The 22627-nt window shown below is 46.7% G+C and overlaps 1 protein-coding gene across 3 annotated transcripts in view; it reads left to right on the top strand.

The window, feature by feature from the left end:
* LOC119799045 (glutamate receptor ionotropic, delta-1-like) overlaps positions 1 to 22627 on the top strand; it is a 499477-nt gene that overhangs the window by 398626 nt on the left and 78224 nt on the right. The window lies entirely within an intron of this gene.

Genomic DNA, 22627 nt, shown 5'->3' with positions numbered 1-22627 from the left:
ACTTCCAGGCTTCATTATTCTAATATTATCATTTAAAGAAATGAGAAACTTCCATCAGCCAATCAGAACAGTCTCCCTCAGCTGTGTCTGAGAGATAAAGGTTCCTGTCCTCCACACCTCCTGCTCCTTTGTTTCTGACGAAAGCCGCTGAGGTTTTTGTGTCTCTGATCGTTTATCAGTTTAACTGAAAAGAGGCCCCAGGGTTTTCCATGCATGCTGGGAGGATTATCCAGCGTAGTCCACCTGGGAAACCTCCGGATCACACAGAGGAAGCTAGTGGTTGTAGCTGCAGCACCGCCCAAACACTTTCCCACTGAATCAGAGAAACTGAACAAACAGGACAAGGAGGACAGGAACCAGAACCTGGGATCTGGTCTCCCAGGACGTCTTTTTGACAAATCAGAAGCTGAAATTGTTCAGAAATGACCTGAGATAAACTCAACAGTTAATCCCTTCTCCATCACATCCTGATAGAAGCAGAACTGGAGCTTTATCGTTTTCAAATCTCTCTGGCCTCCAGAGACCTTATAATCTGTTCCAAACATGAACTCTGCTGCAGTGGCTGCATCATGCTGAGGGATAAAATGCAGCCATTCTGGTTTACTGTGCGCAGACATTGATAGTGTCTACAGAACCCTAAATGATCTTTGAGCAGCTACAGTCGGACGGCCGCCCATCGCCTCAGGGAGACAAAGAAAAGATGGAAGTAGTCCTGAGGTTTCTTTGGCGACGGTGGTTGTTGGATTTAATGGGTCGATGGTTTTCCTTTAAAATAAAAATAAAACCTTTTAGTGAAGCAGCTAAATCTGACTCACTGTCTAACGTCTCTGATTAGCATTTTGAAAGAAGTAAAAAGTTCCCCTTTGATCTTCGTTCTGATGTTTCATCACTCTCAGCGTCTCGCTGTCGCCTGAAGGCATCTCCATCAGCGTCTCGCCGCCTGCAGCAATTTCCAGTGAAACCTTCTTTGCCTCGTTGACATTAACAGATAAAAAATGGCTGAAGATGGAGCCTCTTTCCAAGCAGAAATCTCCCATTTATTCCAACCTTTCGGAGGCTCTGACCTTCTCCAGTCGCCTCCGTCTTGTCGGTGTGATTAGTGGAACACGCTGTCAGTGAATATGTGGCCTTAGACCAGTGGCATCGATGCCGCCGAGCTTCGAAGGAACAGGAACATTCCTGAAATGACGGACGGTCATTGAAACTTTCAAGGCTTGAAGGCTGCAGCCCTTAGTGGGCGTTTCAGGCTGAGTCTGAGGAGCAAAAGGGATTTCAGAAGAAATCATCAGTCATCCGGGTCATAGTCATTCCATAAAAGTCTAAAAACAATCCACTGGACTTGGTTTCCAAGATGTGAAGATGTTTCGCTTCCCCTCCAGGAAGCCTGGAGAAGTTTGAATTGAGAAAGTTTCCTGGAGGGGAAGCGAAACGTCTTCACATCTTGGAAACCAAGTCCAGTGGATTGTTTTTACTTTTACGGAAAGAGTTAAGATAAAGTTAGAATGTTCCACTGGCAAGAAAAAAAGAGCACATCTTGTATTTTGATGCTCATGCAGGAAACTGGGAACCATAGAAAGACGGATGTGGAAATCCAGCTTCTCCTCCAAACTTCAGATCCATAGAAACGATCAGCTGCTCTCCAGGCCTTCAGGCTGCAGCTTTAATGCTTCTATAGACATGAAACTGTCATTATTCACACCTCTGATAGATTCAGGTTTTAGTGAAATCTCTCCTTTTACCAACATTGACTCTAAAACCTGGAGGGAATATTAAGGTTTCCTCTGTTAAAGTCTGGAACTGAATGTTGGAGGCAGATGAAGGAGGCAGGAAGGCAGGTAGACCTTCCTGAACCTGGAGCTCCTCACCGGAGGACAAACTAATGAATAACTATACAAATATCATTTGATAGACTACTTTATTAAAATGTAATTAAAGACCAAAGGAAGAATTGATGATGAGGAGCATTTTTGCAGCATTTATTTGCCTCTTTAGCAAAATCCTGTGAAAAATATTACATTTAAGACATTTAACACTGGAAGCTTTAACAATCATAATTCCAGAATGCATTAATATTTATAAAAGTAGACAGCCATTATATAAACAATAAAACCTTTCCCATGACGCAAAGTAAAATCTGCGTGGGTTCAGGGAAAGATGAGGTTCTGAGGATCATCTGTCAGAGACATTGACCCTCAGCTTCATGGACTAACTTTGCAGAAACACTGATGCTCAGATTCTCCTCCTCTGTTCATCCTGTAAGACGCCATGTTGGATCTGTTTTCCATGTTCTGAGGGGTTTTATAGTCTCAAAGATTGCTGCTGGTCAGAATGATCCTCTGGACTGGAAATGACCCACCGCCCCCCCCCGCTCAGAGAAGCTTACGCCTTCCAGTGGCTGATCGGGATGGTTTTTCCAGACCTCCACATCTCTGCTAGGGAACTGAGGGGTTTACGTGTTGGTTCTAATCCCTTCAGGTCCTCAGCAGACTATTTAAATCCCCCAACTCCACCCAGCAGCTCCTCTCCCCCATCAGCTCTCCACCCAGCAGCTCCTCTCCCCCATCAGCTCTCCACCCAGCAGTTTCTCTCCCCCATCAGCTCTCCACCCAGCAGCTCCTCTCCCCCATCAGCTCTCCACCCAGCAGCTCCTCTCCCCCATCAGCTCTCCACCCAGCAGCTCCTCTCCCCCATCAGCTCTCCACCCAGCGGCTCCTCTCCCCCATCAGCTCTCCACCCAGCAGCTCCTCTCCCCCATCAGCTCTCCACCCAGCGGCTCTGTCTCCCCCATCAGCTCTCCACCCAGCAGCTCCTCTCCCCCATCAGCTCTCCACCCAGCAGCTCCTCTCCCCCATCAGCTCTCCACCCAGCAGCTCCTCTCCCCCATCAGCTCTCCACCCAGCAGCTCCTCTCCCCCATCAGCTCTCCACCCAGCAGTTTCTCTCCCCCATCAGCTCTCCACCCAGTGGCTCTGTCTCCCCCATCAGCTCTCCACCCAGCAGCTCCTCTCCCCCATCAGCTCTCCACCCAGCAGTTTCTCTCCCCCATCAGCTCTCCACCCAGCAGCTCCTCTCCCCCATCAGCTCTCCACCCAGCAGTTTCTCTCCCCCATCAGCTCTCCACCCAGTGGCTCTGTCTCCCCCATCAGCTCTCCACCCAGCAGCTCCTCTCCCCCATCAGCTCTCCACCCAGCAGCTCCTCTCCCCCATCAGCTCTCCACCCAGCAGCTCCTCTCCCCCATCAGCTCTCCACCCAGCAGTTTCTCTCCCCCATCAGCTCTCCACCCAGCGGCTCTGTCTCCCCCATCAGCTCTCCACCCAGCAGCTCTGTCTCCCCCATCAGCTCTCCACCCAGCAGCTCCTCTCCCCCATCAGCTCTCCACCCAGCAGTTTCTCTCCCCCATCAGCTCTCCACCCAGCGGCTCTGTCTCCCCCATCAGCTCTCCACCCAGCAGTTTCTCTCCCCCATCAGCTCTCCACCCAGCGGCTCTGTCTCCCCCATCAGCTCTCCACCCAGCGGCTCTGTCTCCCCCATCAGCTCTCCACCCAGCAGTTTCTCTCCCCCATCAGCTCTCCACCCAGCGGCTCTGTCTCCCCCATCAGCTCTCCACCCAGCAGTTTCTCTCCCCCATCAGCTCTCCACCCAGTGGCTCTGTCTCCCCCATCAGCTCTCCACCCAGCAGCTCCTCTCCCCCATCAGCTCTCCACCCAGCAGCTCTGTCTCCCCCATCAGCTCTCCACCCAGTGGCTCTGTCTCCCCCATCAGCTCTCCACCCAGCAGCTCCTCTCCCCCATCAGCTCTCCACCCAGCAGCTCCTCTCCCCCATCAGCTCTCCACCCAGCAGTTTCTCTCCCCCATCAGCTCTCCACCCAGCGGCTCTGTCTCCTCCATCAGCTCTCCACCCAGCAGTTTCTCTCCCCCATCAGCTCTCCACCCAGCGGCTCTGTCTCCCCCATCAGCTCTCCACCCAGCGGCTCTGTCTCCCCCATCAGCTCTCCACCCAGCAGTTTCTCTCCCCCATCAGCTCTCCACCCAGCGGCTCTGTCTCCCCCATCAGCTCTCCACCCAGCGGCTCTGTCTCCCCCATCATCTCTCCACCCAGCAGTTTCTCTCCCCCATCAGCTCTCCACCCAGCGGCTCTGTCTCCCCCATCAGCTCTCCACCCAGTGGCTCTGTCTCCCCCATCAGCTCTCCACCCAGCAGCTCCTCTCCCCCATCAGCTCTCCACCCAGCAGCTCCTCTCCCCCATCAGCTCTCCACCCAGCAGTTTCTCTCCCCCATCAGCTCTCCACCCAGCAGCTCCTCTCCCCCATCAGCTCTCCACCCAGCAGTTTCTCTCCCCCATCAGCTCTCCACCCAGCGGCTCTGTCTCCCCCATCAGCTCTCCACCCAGCGGCTCTGTCTCCCCCATCAGCTCTCCACCCAGCAGTTTCTCTCCCCCATCAGCTCTCCACCCAGCGGCTCTGTCTCCCCCATCAGCTCTCCACCCAGTGGCTCTGTCTCCCCCATCAGCTCTCCACCCAGCAGCTCCTCTCCCCCATCAGCTCTCCACCCAGCAGCTCTGTCTCCCCCATCAGCTCTCCACCCAGTGGCTCTGTCTCCCCCATCAGCTCTCCACCCAGCAGCTCCTCTCCCCCATCAGCTCTCCACCCAGCAGCTCCTCTCCCCCATCAGCTCTCCACCCAGCAGTTTCTCTCCCCCATCAGCTCTCCACCCAGCGGCTCTGTCTCCCCCATCAGCTCTCCACCCAGCAGTTTCTCTCCCCCATCAGCTCTCCACCCAGCGGCTCTGTCTCCCCCATCAGCTCTCCACCCAGCGGCTCTGTCTCCCCCATCAGCTCTCCACCCAGCAGTTTCTCTCCCCCATCAGCTCTCCACCCAGCGGCTCTGTCTCCCCCATCAGCTCTCCACCCAGCGGCTCTGTCTCCCCCATCATCTCTCCACCCAGCAGTTTCTCTCCCCCATCAGCTCTCCACCCAGCGGCTCTGTCTCCCCCATCAGCTCTCCACCCAGTGGCTCTGTCTCCCCCATCAGCTCTCCACCCAGCAGCTCCTCTCCCCCATCAGCTCTCCACCCAGCAGCTCCTCTCCCCCATCAGCTCTCCACCCAGCAGTTTCTCTCCCCCATCAGCTCTCCACCCAGCAGCTCCTCTCCCCCATCAGCTCTCCACCCAGCAGCTCCTCTCCCCCATCAGCTCTCCACCCAGCAGCTCCTCTCCCCCATCAGCTCTCCACCCAGCAGCTCCTCTCCCCCATCAGCTCTCCACCCAGCAGCTCCTCTCCCCCATCAGCTCTCCACCCAGCAGCTCCTCTCCCCCATCAGCTCTCCACCCAGCAGCTCCTCTCCCCCATCAGCTCTCCACCCAGCAGCTCCTCTCCCCCATCAGCTCTCCACCCAGCAGCTCCTCTCCCCCATCAGCTCTCCACCCAGCAGTTCTCTCCCCCATCAGCTCTCCACCCAGCAGCTCCTCTCCCCCATCAGCTCTCCACCCAGCAGCTCCTCTCCCCCATCAGCTCTCCACCCAGCAGCTCCTCTCCCCCATCAGCTCTCCACCCAGCAGCTCCTCTCCCCCATCAGCTCTCCACCCAGCAGCTCCTCTCCCCCATCAGCTCTCCACCCAGCAGCTCCTCTCCCCCATCAGCTCTCCACCCAGCAGCTCCTCTCCCCCATCAGCTCTCCACCCAGCAGCTCCTCTCCCCCATCAGCTCTCCACCCAGCAGCTCCTCTCCCCCATCAGCTCTCCACCCAGCAGCTCCTCTCCCCCATCAGCTCTCCACCCAGCAGCTCCTCTCCCCCATCAGCTCTCCACCCAGCAGCTCCTCTCCCCCATCAGCTCTCCACCCAGCAGCTCCTCTCCCCCATCAGCTCTCCACCCAGCAGCTCCTCTCCCCCATCAGCTCTCCACCCAGCAGTTTCTCTCCCCCATCAGCTCTCCACCCAGCAGCTCCTCTCCCCCATCAGCTCTCCACCCAGCAGCTCCTCTCCCCCATCAGCTCTCCACCCAGCAGCTCCTCTCCCCCATCAGCTCTCCACCCAGCAGCTCCTCTCCCCCATCAGCTCTCCACCCAGCAGTTTCTCTCCCCCATCAGCTCTCCACCCAGCGGCTCTGTCTCCCCCATCAGCTCTCCACCCAGCGGCTCTGTCTCCCCCATCAGCTCTCCACCCAGCGGCTCTGTCTCCCCCATCAGCTCTCCACCCAGCGGCTCTGTCTCCCCCATCAGCTCTCCACCCAGCGGCTCTGTCTCCCCCATCAGCTCTCCACCCAGCAGCTCCTCTCCCCCATCAGCTCTCCACCCAGCAGCTCCTCTCCCCCATCAGCTCTCCACCCAGCAGCTCCTCTCCCCCATCAGCTCTCCACCCAGCAGCTCCTCTCCCCCATCAGCTCTCCACCCAGCAGCTCCTCTCCCCCATCAGCTCTCCACCCAGCAGCTCCTCTCCCCCATCAGCTCTCCACCCAGCAGCTCCTCTCCCCCATCAGCTCTCCACCCAGCAGCTCCTCTCCCCCATCAGCTCTCCACCCAGCAGCTCCTCTCCCCCATCAGCTCTCCACCCAGCAGCTCCTCTCCCCCATCAGCTCTCCACCCAGCAGCTCCTCTCCCCCATCAGCTCTCCACCCAGCAGCTCCTCTCCCCCATCAGCTCTCCACCCAGCAGCTCCTCTCCCCCATCAGCTCTCCACCCAGCAGTTTCTCTCCCCCATCAGCTCTCCACCCAGCGGCTCTGTCTCCCCCATCAGCTCTCCACCCAGCAGCTCCCCCCCCCCCCCAACCCCCCCCCCCCCCCCCCCCCCCCCCCCCGCTTTGCTGTGTCCGTCTCTTAATCCCTGTCTCTGTGTTTCAGCCTGTATTTGTCCGTCTTGCTACCTGGTCAAGCAGCCGTGCATGAAGGGAAGCTGTGGGAGCACTGGGAGCACTGGGAGTGCTGGGAGTGTTTCTTCCACTGAGCTTCATTCTCGCTGCACTTCTGAAGCCTTTACAGCCATCTAACATGCTGGCTGTCTGCGATCTTTGGGAGAAAACAAGCTGTTTGTTTTTTTGCAGCAGGAGAGTCGTAAGCATCCAGCAGAGTCTGCTGAGCCTGCATGGCTGATATGAAGCGGCTCTAAAGTGAAGGTGTTATCAGCACACAGACAGAAACACCATCCATTCCCCTACAGTCACAGCTTCCATTCAAACCACTCAGGCTGATTATAGCTATTATTCTCTCTATGGCTGCAAACTGGGAATTGTTTTCACTCCTTCTTTCTGATTCCCACCTTCTCCCTCTTCACCTGCCCATCGCCTCCATCTCTCCCTCTTCACCTGCCCATCGCCTCCATCTCTCCCTCTTCACCGCTGTCCAGGTCGGCTCATTTAGCTGCTGCACCGGAGACTAGTTTCCATCCCAGTTAATCCCTCTGATGGGTTTATGCTGGCTGACAGCGGCTCGTCCGGCTAAATCTGCTCCAGCCAATCAGAAGGAACTGATGTGTCCACAGCTGGCAGGTCAGAGACGGGCTTCCTGCTGCCAGCGAGGACAGAATCAGAGCTGGATGAACTTTACTACTTTTCTCATTTTTAAAAAAATTGGGTCTATTTCAACTCAATCAGAAAACTCCATAAGTGGTAAGGCTTTGATTGATCAATCGATCAATTAATCAAAAAAACTTAACTAAGTGGACAATAACATTAATGACAGGATATCCTCCAGATGAGGTAAATGATTGATCCCACATCGGGTTCATTTTTTATAGCAGCTGGGATGTTTGTTCCAAAAAAGCTTCATAAACTCAGATAATTAAATCAGAGGTTTAAAGCTTTTATAAATACTGACCCTATTGTCTGTAAGGTTGTTAGTTTCCTCAATGAGCAGTTAATAATACAGTTTTCAAAATACAAGAAAATCAATCATGCAATGAAGAAAAATGGTGGTGGTGGTGGTGGTGGTGGGGGGGGGGGGGGGGGGGGGGGTGCTGCTTTTAACAAGGTTTCAGGTGTTAAACTGAGGCCTGCAGCACCTTTAAAGAAAGGCCCTGAAGGTCACGCTTCTCATCACACTAGATGTTGTTCATTAGTGTTTCTTCTGGTCAGCATCTTAACATCATATTTCTAGGATGAGGTTTATGATGCATCTTGGGTTTTGCACCTGAATCCTTGAGGATCCTCCATGTTTTCTTTCTCTCCTGTTTTGTATTCTCCTCACGGTTTCTTCCCAGCATGTTTGGTGTTTGGGTTATTAGTGACGTTAGCGGCTCTGTAATTGTTTCCTTTGTTTACCCATCAGCCAAATGGCTGCTGCACGACTCACTGACTTACATTCTAACATAAAAACATTTCCTCCCTCATGTCTCCTTTCTTCTAAGAACTGCAGAATGTTGGACCTGTCGTTTCTTCCTCATTGTTTCTGCATGAAAAAGTGCTGCCTTTCATTTAGCATCATAGGTGGAGGTCCGCTCACACTGAAGCCTTCGGTGCTCAGGTTGCCATGAGAGTCGGTGCAGCAGGGATCGCTTTCTGCACATGTGGGCGAAGCCCTGCCGTCTGTGTTTCTGGGCTGGATGAGAAACTCTGATGTTACCTGCTGACCAGGACACTGCAGTCCAACACAGACTTAGCCAACTGTGATTGTCATCCTGTGTACCGCTCTCAGACAGTAAGCGAGCAGCGTAGCGGTGAAAGTAGCGTTCTAATCAGCGTATTTGGACGGGTTTGACTGAATCAAGCCGCTGCCTTCAGGCGCAGGCTTGAGGTTTTAACCCTTAAATTAGAGCTTTGTTGATGCTGGGGTTAAACATTGCTCTCTGCTTTACCAAGTTTGTTCATCTGAATAAATGTCCATTTCCAAATCAGTCTGAAAGGACTTTAAACATTTCAACAGAAGCATTTCAAGCATTGCCAGAAATCTGAATGGATTGTTTTAAATCCTGGTGACCTAGTTTGGTCCTTAATTATATACTTATATAGCTATTTTTCCAGTCAGAGGAATTTACCAAAATACTTTACACTACTTCCAAAAAAATTAAAATCAATCCACTGGACTTTGTTTCCAAGTTTGAAGACGTTTCTCTTCCATCCAGGAAGATTTTTCAATCCAAAATGTCAGAAATAGCGTTTAGTTCCAGGTTTTATCCAGCAGCCCAACAAAGCCTGGTTTTAGTTTAGAAAACATGCAAATAGAAACGGATGAACGGGTCCCCCCCCTTTGGAATGGGGGTCGTTTGGCTTCTTTGTTAGCCTGCAATGCCCCATACCTGTCTTTGTCTCTGAAAGGGGGGTCGTTAGAGGTGTTGTGATTTTATGTTCTTTTCAATTCCCAGCCAGCTGGGAGTTTATATTTCTGATACTTTAAGATGTTAATTGCCGTCCCCCCCAGATATTATTTCGGCTGTTATATATATTTTATGACACAGAGTCCTACTAACTGTGTGTTAGAACAATAGATGAAAGATTGATTCGAGCTTTAATCAAACCATTAATTCTGGTCATATATGGAATAAATTCACCACAACTTCTGTTTAAAATGAGTTTATTAACAAAAATCATTCAGCTCCAAGTCAAACAAATATTTCAGTTAAAAACTCTCAACTAAAACTAGTGAAACTAAACTAAACTAAACTACTATGTACAAAGAGGAAGGAAACATGGTTGAAAACTATTTTACAGTTTAAGATGGATTCTGTGTTTGAAACCAAAGTTTATCTGGAAGAATTTGGGATCTGATCAAATTAGCTTTTCACCAATTTTTAAGAAATTGGAAAGTTTTCAGACCAATTCACAATGCAAATCCATGAGGTGAATAAAACATTTTTTGGCCAAATAATGTTTTATTGAATGATTTGCTTAATCAAGAACCAAAAACCTTTAGTTAAATGATTCTTACCCTCTTTGAAATAGCTAGTGTAACACTTGGGCTTGGCTGACTGCAAAATGAGCTCAGAAGTAGATTCGGCTATAGAGTCAAGGGGTGTGAATAAGCACAAGAAAGAAAATTATGATTAATAGTTGTATATTTATTTTCTAATAGAAATAGTATGGGTTACATATACATGTTAATGAGCTATATTATATGATTTATATGGATATGAATTAATAGAATATACACACAAATGTGATAATCAATGTAATTTCAAAGGAAAAAAAAAACAAATATATTCCAACAGGATAATTCAAAAGAGCAAAAAAAAGAAATTAAACTCTTCAGTTCAATTAGTAAAAGGTTCACAGTTCATGAGGTCCGTTGGGAAAACAAAATCAGAGGATCCAGGTTTGTGAGAACTTTTTCCTACCACACTGTATCGGTGGTTCTCTGGTAGCTCGCCACCCAATGGACAGTCAAAGGAACAGCACACAACAAAAAAAACCTGACCGATGAGTAGATGATTTGGGAGAGGATATAGGGAATGTCCACCAGGTTATGAGTTGTAAATCGAGTTGTAAGAAGCTAAAGTGATCTATGGTGAAGGCATCAGAGTAAATTAAGCAGCGGTGGAGTGTCAAAAACAGAGAAGCCACAGCGAGGAGCAGCTGGGAGCAGCGTTGGCTGTAGAATCTGTGGAGCAATCTGTTTGGGTCAGGGATCCGCCCCCTTTTTAAAGGGACAGGGCGCACTACTCAGATTGAACCCGGAAGTAGGGCCTTATGTGCTGTGGGTTACACTAGCAGCGAATAGACATCAGGCTACCACTAAATGACTCTTGGTCAGACTTGGTAATGGAAATGTAACGAGCATCTGAGGAACACATGAACACTAATGTTATATCAGTGTTTAAATCCTTAGTGAATAAAGCTGGTCTAAGCTTCAGCAACAGATCAACACATATTCCTGTAGCATAGCGTAGCATGCTCTATAAGTTCTGAAACGCAAGAGAAATGTGTTGCCAAAGGTCTGTTTTGCAGTAGTTTGGTTCTGAAAGGTTACCACAATGACCCATCCTTGGTGATTCTGGAGATCTGGGTCCACTGTGGCGAAGAACCAGCCAAAGTGGGCTCCAGCTTCATGGGCAAGGGAGAGGAGGCAAAGAGAGAGAATCTGGTTTTCACTGTGGTTTTGTCTGTTCTCACAGAGAGGGGGGGCTGGTTGGTCACAATGTGACCATACAATGTGACTGGCCTGTGGAGGCCTTGCCTGAAAAGGGGGGGGGGGGGTTGCAGAGATTCCACAGCTGATTCCACATCATCATATCAAGATGAAATATGGACACTGGTTCCCAATGTCCAAAGGGAATTGTTGGTCTGGCTGAAACAGGCAACATGTTCTGGTCCCCTGTATGGGTTGGAGGCTGCAATGAGAGTGGGAAGGAATCAATGCATTTTCTGTCACAAATGCAGTTGTGACAGAAAAAGAAGAATAACATTTTAGGAGCTGCTCTGCTGAGTTATTTGTAGAAGAGGCTCGAGGGCCCCTCAGGTGGCCCTAAGGTCATACTGCTGCCTGAAGCCACCCCTGTTCTCCACACATCCAGTGGTCGTTATGTCCTGTAGCTAATGAGGCTCGTTAAAAGAAAAAGTTTTGCTTTTACGTTTTTGGAATTTGCAGATTCTTTATATCTATATGTGTTGGCTATCAGCTCAAAAACTGTGAAAATTAGATTTAAAGTGAAAATCCGGTTAAAGTTTGTCTGCATGTGAGGACCAACTCTGGGATTGGACCCGGGTCGTGGGCTTGGCAGGTTTGAGTGGTAACCCCTGAGCTACAATCCAGGTAAATGGAATTCTAGAGATTTAACTCAAATTATTTCCTTTAATTTTTCCCAAAAACAACAAATGAACTCAGAAAATCCACAATGGAAGTCCTAGGGCACATCAGAAATACAGTAGCAGCCATTCAAAATGGCCGTTTCCAGTCCGACTCCAGCCGGATGGCGGCCAGCTTCCAGCCAACAGAGTGACCCCACCTCTTGCATATTGTTTTACTCTGACTCCCCCCTTTCACTGAATTACAGGGTCTGACCAGGAGATGGCGCTGATCTTTAGATCTTAATGTCCACAAATCATGACAGAAAGAATATTTTAGTACAAAGATTCATGTTTAAAAAAGGAAACTTAAGGACCAGCCAAGGGCCCATCAATGGCCAGCTAAGGACCAGCTAAGGACCAGGGACGACCAATCAGGACCAATCAGGACCAATCAAGGAAAGTGGAGAATATTGAAGGGCTGCTGCTGTAAAAAGTACAAAGGATCCAAAAAAATGTTCAGTAACACCAAATGTTCTCTAAAACGTAAGAAGTCCAAAAGCATGGAGCATCAAAGTCCCAGAATGCAAAGTATGATAATTACAAAAACAAGTTCAGAGTAGCTCACCAGGGACTAACAAACAAAAACCAGAGCTTTAATACGCAGAGGAAAGATGGAGGGAAACCCAATGAGAGGGCGGGGCCAGACCAGGGCGGGGCCAGACCTCATGACAGAGACAAACTCACAAACAAAACAAAGGCAGACAGGTGTCCAACAGCGGCCCCTAGTGGCCAGAATATTCATAGTACTTGACACTGCAGTAATGCAAACCATTGTTTGGTAACTTTTAATTTTTGTCTGATCAGATGAAACATCATAACATTTTAATGTTTGTCTGCTGCAGCTCAACATGAAGGTTTAGTCCTTCCTCACCTTTCATCTCTCTGGGGAACGCCTCCTCTCACAGGGAGTCAAGTTGGACCAAAGCGGCCATTTTGGCCGCGCTCAGGGAATCAATGGGCCGTTCTGTTTCTGACCATATTGTCTGAGAGCTAATCAGCCACCGAGGCCTCGTTAAGGAGGCAGTCAGGGTGCGCTCACAGCCACACACAGACATTAAAAGGAAACAATCAGATGAACCAGAAGGAGAAGAGGACTGGAGTGAAGCAAAGCATCAGCAGGACTGTAGGCGAGGCAGAATTAAAGCTGCCGCACATGGTGCTGCATACAGATGTGGACCCAGTCTCTCCAGGTGTATTACACATCGCCTAGCAACTGAGCCTGTTTTCTACGCTGGTCCGCAGGGGGCTGGCAGTGTTCGAACAGAGGTATGGCTCTGTTTCTGTTAGCTCACATTCCCAGAGCTGGAATTCTCTGGAGAAAACAGCGAGATGTGAAGCTGCAGGCTGAGCTTATCTTCAGGTAGTCTTGCTCCATCCCAGATGTCTTTGTCTTCCTGCTGATTGATGGAGGATTAGAATCAAGGACACAGTGCATGCTAATGCCCTCTGTAATTCAACAGGTTAGATAATTTATTCGCATCACGTGGTAACAGAGACGTTCCTGCAGCCAGAGCTGCAGCCGTTCATGATATTCCTGCCTGAGGCGTCTGATTCCGAGGCACAAACCCTTCCGGCTCATTCTTCTAACTTCCTGATATAAAACACTCTGCTCAGGTTTTTATCAGTGTTTGCTGAGAACATCTTATCGTTTTAGGACTTTCTTAACATTTGCTCCATTATTCCCAGATGTGAACCTAAACACAGCAACTGCTGTTAGTTTGATCTGTGAAATGCAGCAGGATCTGGACAGCATGATGCTCCCACCACCGTGCTCCACAGCTGAGGCTGTTCGCTGACCTCCACCTCCTCCTGCGTGCAGCTGCATATTCCGCTGCAGTTTGATGGCGTCGACTTTAAAGCAGGATCTTTCTTCTTTATCCCGTCCGGCTTCGGTGGAATGACGGTCATGTTTTCCAGCAGGTCAGTGCATGAAGGCTGCAGAGCCTGTGAACGTTTCTCAGCATCCAAATCAATTTCCTTTCATGTGATGGTTTGGAAACAAAAGGCCTTTTTTAGGCTGTAATTCCATCAGGTCTGAATGCGGTGAGCTGTGCCTCAGCCCTGGACCTCGCTCACATGTGGCCTTGGGAGAAAATGGCTCCTCTAAGCGGATATCCAAGGTCTGCCTCTTTATGAACCCATCAGAGTTCTGTCTCCGCTAAGTGCGGATCCCATTCTGGAACACTGGTGGAACACTGGGGTCTGAGGCTGGATGCCCGGGTGGCTGCTGGCTCATTCCTGGCCAACATTTCCATCTCTTTGCAGGTGATGAAGCAGACTGAAAATGTTTTATCATTATCTCCCTTTTATCTCCTTTTTCTTTTTTTCTGTTTTTCCTTTCCTGCTCTATTTACATTGTAGTGCCCATATAATCTGTAAAACTCCCTGCATGAATTATAATAAAGCTATTTATAGGCATGAATCAAGCGGATCACCATGGCGATAGCCGTACTGCTCCACTTGTGAAAGTGAAATCTGTTTGGCTCTTTGGCATCAAGACAATTATTCTTATTACCACATCACCAGACAGGACAAAAAAAAAGAGGTCTGCCGAGGCCACCTGGGCCGCTTTGTTTGTAATTTAGCTTCTAGATCAATATAAAACATTTTCATATTTTGCAGCTAAACATTTCAGTCCTCGTGCATCAATCAAACATTTTTATTTCTATTCTTTCAACATTTATATGAAAGACAGATAAATTCCTTCCTTCCTCCTTATTTATTCACGAAATAATGTCCAGAAGTTTTTAACATCATCTTGATGAGCAGCTCAGCAGAGTTGCTGTTAAAAAAAAGTGGTTAAAGTTTTAGTTTAAAAAGCAAAGTAAGATCTGAATGAGACACAGAAATGAACCTTTCAAGCAAACTAGCTGCCATCCCTGCAAACCAGACAGAACCGGTATGAAGGACACTACGGGTCAGACGATAGCCGGCCGGCTGCAACCGAGGAGCTGAGGAAAGAACCTGATTGATACAGAAATGAACCAGCAGCAAAAACAAGGAAGAACTGAACAAAAAAACTAAAACTACAAATTGAGAATCTAAAGAAACACAGAAAGAACGGAGCTTAAAGATGCAGCTAAGAAACAACGAGGAGTTTCTGCAGCAGCATTAGTGAGAAAATGGTCCAAACTAAAATAAAGTCACAATTTAAGCTCCTTCAGTCAAATATTTTCTACCTGCTGAGACGATTTCACCTGGAACCACTTTCTCACTGATGCAGCAGTTCTTTCGACTTGTTGTTAAACCAGATAAGCTTTTAAAATTTAAACCTCAATATTAAATACAAGAAGAAGAAAAAAATATATACATTTTTATTTTGTTTGTTTTAGATGTTAAGCTTTTAAATTCACTGTTCCTGATTACTGTTCTGCTGGAAATCACTGGAAGGTTTTCCTTTTATGCTCTTAGTGGGAAAACGTGACCAAAGAACGCAGGATCCAGACCTGCTGGACTGTAGATCATCAGCTGGTCTGGGCCGTCGCTTCAGGGCTGTGATGTAGAAATCGTACCTTTAACCCGGCTGGTTTAGAAGGTCACTTCATGTTACTCCTAATTTATCAGATCATATCATCATAATTTAACAGCGGTGTAAATGTAGCCGTCATTATTTTCCTCTTTTGGTTCCTCAGCGGAGGATCTTCCAAGCTGCCCTTGGCCTTTTCCAGCTCTATTATCAGAACACCTTAACCTGCTCTTTCAAATGGGACACTTCAGCCGCTCCTCAATCTCTCTCCATCCTGTGTCTCCGTCTCGCTCCATTCCTCTTCGGGGGAACTTATAATAGGCTGCGGGAATGAGTGACAGTGGTGGACAATAAAGCAGCAGAATAGATAGAGAGTCAGGGGGGGTCTGCAGCCAAGCTCACGCTGACAGCTGGAGACAGAAGACATAGACTGAGACGGGAGACAATCTGAGCCCTAAATGTGTATGAAGTATATTTATCCTCCATATGTCTGAACATGCAGCTTTTTAACTTCCACACACAGAAAAAGGCCTTAAAGCCCAGAAATGAGGAATAAAAGCTGCTATAGAGACAAAGGTTAGACAGTTGCACCATGAAGCACGGAGAATATTTTACTATCAGACCTCATTTTCTCACTCAAACAGAGAAATGAGGCTGAACCCAACAATCTGATCAAATCCATATGTTTCATCTCTGATTCATTCATTTTTTATGATTTATATTAATGAAAAACAGATGTTTGTATTTGGTTTCAGATGCAGAAAAAACTTTTTTTCATTTTTCTACACCACATTTTTTAATCATCAACTGGGGAAACAGCTGTTTGGGTAAAGGGCTCGGAATCCTGAGGTTCTGAGTTTGATTCCCAACTAATCCCACAGACTGCTGTTCTGGGTCCCTGAGCAAGACCCTTAACCTCAGACGCCGCACAATGGCAGCCCAGTTGAATTATTATTATTGCTCTAAATTTAAATACAAAAAAACATTTGCTAAATGGAAACACTGCAATTTCAATGAATGGCTTTTAGTTCACATTAAAATTTCACAAAGCTGCAATGGAACCAGATATTTTCCATCACAGGAGTCAGGTTATCTGGACCTAACTGCTTTGGAGAGACAGAGAGCAGCTGAAGTAGTCAGAGGATGATGGCGCCCTCTACAGCCGTGTGTTGACCTCCACCACCACCATGTCGTTTTCAGGGTTATGCTGTTAATAAATGCATCCAGGTGTTTATTGCCTCTGAATGATGACGAGTTCTGGATATCTGGAAACAGCTTTTCCTGACTGGTCTGTCACCCAGGAGGCTATGGGTTTAAATCCTGCCCATGAGCCTCTTTCTTATTCTAACCTTATTGAAACGGTGAAACTTTGCATTTTATCTATCCTATACTCTATCCTATAATCTGTCCTATAATCTGTCCTATAATCTATCCTATAATCTGTCCTATAATCTATCCTATAATCTGTCCTATAATCTATCCTATAATCTATCCTATAATCTGTCCTATAATCTGTCCTATAATCTATCCTATAATCTATCCTATAATCTATCCTATAATCTGTCCTATAATCTATCCTATAATCTGTCCTATAATCTATCCTATAATCTATCCTATAATCTGTCCTATAATCTGTCCTATAATCTATCCTATAATCTGTCCTATAATCTATCCTATAATCTGTCCTATAATCTATCCTATAATCTGTCCTATTAACTGTCCTATAATCTGTCCTATAATCTGTCCTATAATCTGTCCTATAATCTGTACTATAATCTATCCTATAATCTGTCCTATTAACTGTCCTATAATCTGTCCTATAATCTGTCCTATAATCTGTCCTATAATCTATCCTATAATCTCTCCTATAATATATCCTATAATCTATCCTATAATCTATCCTATAATCTGTCCTATAATCTGTCCTATTACCTGTCCTATAATCTATCCTATAATCTGTCCTATAATCTGTCCTATAATCTGTCCTATAATATATCCTATAATCTATCCTATAATCTATCCTATAATCTGTCCTATAATCTATCCTATAATCTGTCCTATAATCTATCCTAAAATCTCTCCTATAATATATCCTATAATCTATCCTATAATCTGTCCTATAATCTATCCTATAATCTATCCTATAATATATCCTATAATCTATCCTATAATCTGTCCTATAATCTATCCTAAAATCTCTCCTATAATATATCCTATAATCTATCCTATAATCTGTCCTATAATCTATCCTATAATCTGTCCTATAATCTATCCTATAATCTCTCCTATAATATATCCTATAATCTATCCTATAATCTATCCTATAATCTCTCCTATAATCTATCCTATAATCTATCCTATAATCTATCCTATAATCTGTCCTATAATCTATCCTATAATCTGTCCTATAATCTATCCTAAAATCTCTCCTATAATATATCCTATAATCTATCCTATAATCTGTCCTATAATCTATCCTATAATCTGTCCTATAATCTATCCTAAATCTATCCTCGACTTCCTGACCAGCTGCCCCCAGCATGTCCGGCTGGACAATCACGTATCATCCACCATCACCATAAACACCGGAGTGCCACAAGGCTGCGTGATGAGTCCCTTCCTCTACTCCCTCCTCACCCACGACTGCAGACCTGTCCATGGCTCAAACGCCATCATCAAGTTTGCAGACGACACCACGGTGATCGGCCTCATCAGAGACAACGATGAGGCCGCCTACAGGGAGGAGGTGGACCGTCTGGCTGAATGGTGCGACTCAAACAACCTGCAGCTGAACACAGAGAAGACCAAGGAGCTCATTGTGGACTTCAGGAAGAACGCTGACCCACACCCCCCCATCCACATCAAGGGGACGGCGGTGGAGCGTGTGGACAGCTTCAAGTTCCTGGGTGTCCACATCTCTGAGGACCTGACCTGGACGACCAGCTGCTCCAAACTCATCAAGAAGGCCCACCAGCGCCTCTTCTTCATGAGGACCCTGCGGAAGAACTATCTGTCCACAGAGATCCTCACAAACTTCTACCGCTGCACCATCGAGAGCATCCTCACCAACTGTATCACAGTTTGGTATGGGAACTGCTCTGCCTCGGACCGGAAGGCGCTGCAGAGGGTGGTGAAAACCGCCCAGCGCATCGCCGGGGCACCGCTTCCTGCCATCCAGGACATCTACAGGAAGCGGTGTCTGAAAAGGGCCGGGAAAATCAGCAAGGACCCCACTCACCCTGCACACAGACTATTCTCTCTCCTGCCCTCTGGGAGGCGTTACAGAAGCATACGGACTAAAACCACCAGGCACCGGAACAGCTTCTTACCCACAGCTGTCACGCTTCTGAACGCCTCATGACACGAACTATAAGGACTGTACTCCCATCCCCCTACACAACAATAACCATGGACGCTCCTCACACTAACCACAAACTGCTTCCTCACAGGCATTCACAATCCGTGTATATAATATGTCAACTTGTACCATACATTATAACCCCACTAATATATATATTTATATGATCCAGGTAACATCTCTGTATAGTTGTATACATGTATATAGTGTCTATATTCATTTACAGCCTCAATCACTGTTAATGCTGTTATACTGTTTATACATACATTTTATAGTCTATTTATACATACCCTCTGTACACTTGTAATGTATATTTATATCCTGTATAGCACTTCTGGATAGATGCTAACTGCATTTCGTTGCTTGTACTTGTGACAGTGCAATGACAATAAAGTTGAATTCTATTCTATTCTATTCTATTAAAATCTCTCCTATAATATATCCTATAATCTATCCTATAATCTCTCCTATAATCTATCCTATAATCTCTCCTATAATATATCCTATAATCTATCCTATTATCTCTCCTATAATATATCCTATAATCTGTCCTAAAATCTACCCTTTAATCTGTCCTATAATCTATTCTATAATCTGTCCTATAATCTGTCCTATAATCTAATAATCTTCTAATATGATGCTAAAAGTTGAACATGAGTTGCAGGGGGAAGTCCTGCGTCTGATATTGACATGGGGAACTCAGACGGTATAATTAAGTTGACTGATGGCCTTCTCCACATAATGTTGTTGAAACTGCAAAGCTTTACTGGAAACATTCCTTCTGGATTCTGGTTCTTTATTTCTGATCAACTAACTTCACTCAGGTTTGTTTTCTGGCCTCATGGAGGCAGATTCCTGCCCGCTGCATCCTCCTGGGTCTCCTCCTGTCTCTTCCATTAGCATGGTGTTAAAAGCTCACAGCCTGTTAATGCTTGTTGTCTGCACTAATGAACCCACAGAAGCAGCAGAGAGGAAACTGCCTGACTCCACCCCCCCACCAGAACCCCCTGAGATCTGCTGCTTCTCACAGAAAAAAAGCTTTTCTCCAAAACATGTCTGCCGTCCTGCTTTTCAGCCACGATGAGTCATTTTCAAAACAAACACGTCGTCCCCTGAACTACGAATAGAAACATTCATTTCCATCTTAAAGAGGATTTAAATCCTTTTTATTCCTCCTCTAACTAACCTCTTCCTCCAGGAGCAGAAACTCAGAGACCAACAGGAATAAGAAAGAACAGGAAATCACAGAGGAAAGTCTGGGTTTGCCTCTTTATACGAATCTATGACTTCACTCACTTCCACTATATTGATAATAAGAGATCAGAGGAAGGAGAATCGCCGCCACAGAAACTGTTTCCTTGAAAAATATGTAAAACGATGCGAAAAACAGAAGAAATGTCTTTTCAGCCTGAAACGTTGGAGGAACAGTCTGATCCAGAGAGGAGAATAAAAAAATATGACAGCCGTATATTTAAGCTGTTTAGGTGACATAAAAAAATATAAAATCCTTAAAAGCAGCAGATATAACTTCAGCATTATTCAGCAGAAATAAAGGATGTAATCATTCATGTTATCCGTAATTCTGATGATGGTTTAATGCAATCTTGATTTCAGAAACCTGTTAAATGGAAACGTTTCCACACTATGAAGGAAGACAGACTTCCTGAACTTCCTGAAGACTTTTAGCTAATTTCCATAACCCAACGCTAAACTACTCACAGTTCTCATCCTGCACCGCATCGTTGGATGAATATCTACACTCTGTGAATCTATTGCCTTCAGGATGTTCAGTTCTGCACTTCAGCTAAAGTTCTAGACCTGGTTCTGCCAGAGTCTCACGGCATCCCAGATGGATTTAGCAAAGCAAAGACCTCCTGATGACTGCAGGAAAACAATGAAGGTTCAGCTTCACCTGGAGGCCACACCCACCAAGCTCTGCTCAGGTAGCTGAGCAGCAACATACCGGAGAGGCTATGGAAGAACAGAGTACAGCGGAAGAAGAAGAACTGCTTGCTGTAACACAAAATAATAATAATAATAATAATAATAATAATAATAATAATAATACAGGAACGCCAAGCGCTTCCTACAGAATCAGAAACAAACAGAAGATAAAAGCTGAATGAGGAAGCAGTTGGAGAACAGGAAGAGCTGTGGACTGGCTTTAAATGACTGGAATCTGAGTGTTTATGGCATCAATAACATTATTTCGGATTTCTATTTAAGAGTTGGACCATTTTTTCCAACCTTTTTTCTCTTTTTTTAACAGCTTGTTAAAAACAAGAAATAGTTTCTAGTTCAGTGATCTGCTCTGTAGCCTTCTCAATGCAAGCTGTAAAACATAGATGTAAATAAGCTGTACTTCACTGGCTGTATTATATTAATCTAAACTAAATACTATTTAAGACTATTTTCCCAAAAAATGAAATGATTAGGGATGCAGGGGTCTGGAAATTTGGGCCGATATCGTTATTGGCATCGCTTTTCATGACCGATAACTGATATTTCCCGATATATATAAAGATATTCCCCTATAACTTTAAAACAACGATAATGCACCGCTTTACGTATGTCATCGTAGCTCGCTTCATTTCTGGTGTCAAACTACCAAACAAACGCCTCAGGACATCCAGAGGCACCCAGATCACTGGGACTCAAGGAGGGTAGACACCCACCAGAGAAGGGGGGTCAGAGCACCCAGAGCCAGATCCCTAGGAGCCAAAGCCCAAAAGGGGCCCAGTCCCTGAGGGGCCATAGTATCGGGATCCCACGGGGCCTCAGCACCTCGCACCACAGGTGCCCCACAGGTGGGAGACCCCCACAGGACCAGGAGGCTCAGGCCCGGCAGCCACCAGGAATGACAGCGCCCACACCATCAGGAGGCCAAGAGACACAAGCACCTGTCACTGTTGGGAGCATAAGAAGGGGGAGGAGGTGGGCCCTAGCCATACTTGGAGCCTCGGATGTTCAGCACGTGGGACGAGAAGTAGATCCCTCAAGGGGGGAGCAGGGTCAGAGCAGGATCCCATGCAGAGGTTCTGCTACCGATGTCGCACACCTCAAAAACATCCTGACTACGCGTCGGATGGTTGCAAACCTGCACGGACCTTACCAGCAACACTGGTTTGCGACCAGACCCAAGCGCCATTTGATGTGTGCGGTGGCAGAAGTCTAATCTGCCCTTACAGCTGCTTAGCGCAGGTCTGCATGATCTTAGGGTTTTGCTTTGTTGTTCTTAAACAGGAAAAAGGAAACAATTAATAAAGGATTAATTCTTTATGAATCTATGTTTCATGAAATAATCCAGAAAAGAAAAGACAAGCCCCCTCCCCATTACTCTGCTTCTGGGACTTTAGTTGATGGTTTCAGATGAAAATGATTCCCAGTAGATCTAGAGTCTCAGTCTCTGTGTTTCTCTTCTAACAGAAGAAAACATGTTTGCATCCAAAAACCAGTCGCTGTCTTTCTTCAGTTGCCTCCCACCACTCCGCTTTCATCCAGTGGATAGCAGTCAGTCCGATCAATACCTCATCAGCTTCCTGCGAGGCTGCGCCGCAGTTGGTGGAAAAATACAGCTATTCCAACACCACGCATGCCTTGTTTTGTTGTTTCTGCTCTTAAATGTTTATTCCCAGCTTGACAGCAGCACTCAGGCCTGCAGAGGTAATAAAGCTGCAGTGTTTTCCTGCTTGCATCATGTGTTTGAACTGTTCATCTACTTTTCAAAGCAAGGTTTTCTAGAAGAATATTAGAATATTAAAAATCATAAGCAGAGAATTTTTGCTTCTGATGATTATTCCTGTCATGGTTGTATCTTTCAAAAATGGAAACATGTATATCTATAAATATCTCCAAAGGTTTTACTAGAAAGGTAAAATAAGTCTAATCTGGCACCTGAAGCTGATATTAATATTAATTCTCATAAAACTTATGTTCCTTCTCTGATGGAGTCAGTGCTAATTGAAAGGACGAATTTCAGGACCAAGGACAGAGTTCCGGGCTGTGGGCGGTTGATGCGTCACTTTTTGATCCGTTCCTTCATCTTTTCCACTCAGATGGGCTCAGAGCCCCGACCTGCTAATTCACTGTGGTCG

Source organism: Cyprinodon tularosa, unplaced genomic scaffold (genome assembly GCF_016077235.1).
Source record: "Cyprinodon tularosa strain WSP-4 unplaced genomic scaffold, ASM1607723v1 ctg645, whole genome shotgun sequence".
NCBI classification, from domain to species: Eukaryota; Metazoa; Chordata; class Actinopteri; order Cyprinodontiformes; family Cyprinodontidae; genus Cyprinodon; species Cyprinodon tularosa.
This window is presented reverse-complemented; position numbering and strand designations above follow the sequence as displayed.